Raw genomic sequence first — 268 nt, 5'->3', positions numbered from 1 at the left:
GCAGCAAAAGCAAGACTCTCCTGCAGTATCAAAGGGTGGGGGCTATCCAAAGAGAGACCATCAGTTTTACTAGTTTGAATTATTAATATGACAAATAAGAGTAATTATTAATATGACAAATAAGAGTAATATGACTATTAACTCATATATGTTACTTTAGAAATTAAAGGCTATACTATTGGTTTTAAAAAAAAGAAACACATCAATACTTTCAGGCCACAAAGACACCATATAGAAAATATTACTTCAGTGTGCTAGAGAGATGAGA

The sequence above is a fragment of the Myotis davidii genome, unplaced genomic scaffold (assembly GCF_000327345.1).
Source record: "Myotis davidii unplaced genomic scaffold, ASM32734v1 scaffold967, whole genome shotgun sequence".
In the NCBI taxonomy this organism is placed as follows: Eukaryota; Metazoa; Chordata; class Mammalia; order Chiroptera; family Vespertilionidae; genus Myotis; species Myotis davidii.
Note: the sequence above shows the minus strand (reverse complement) of the source record.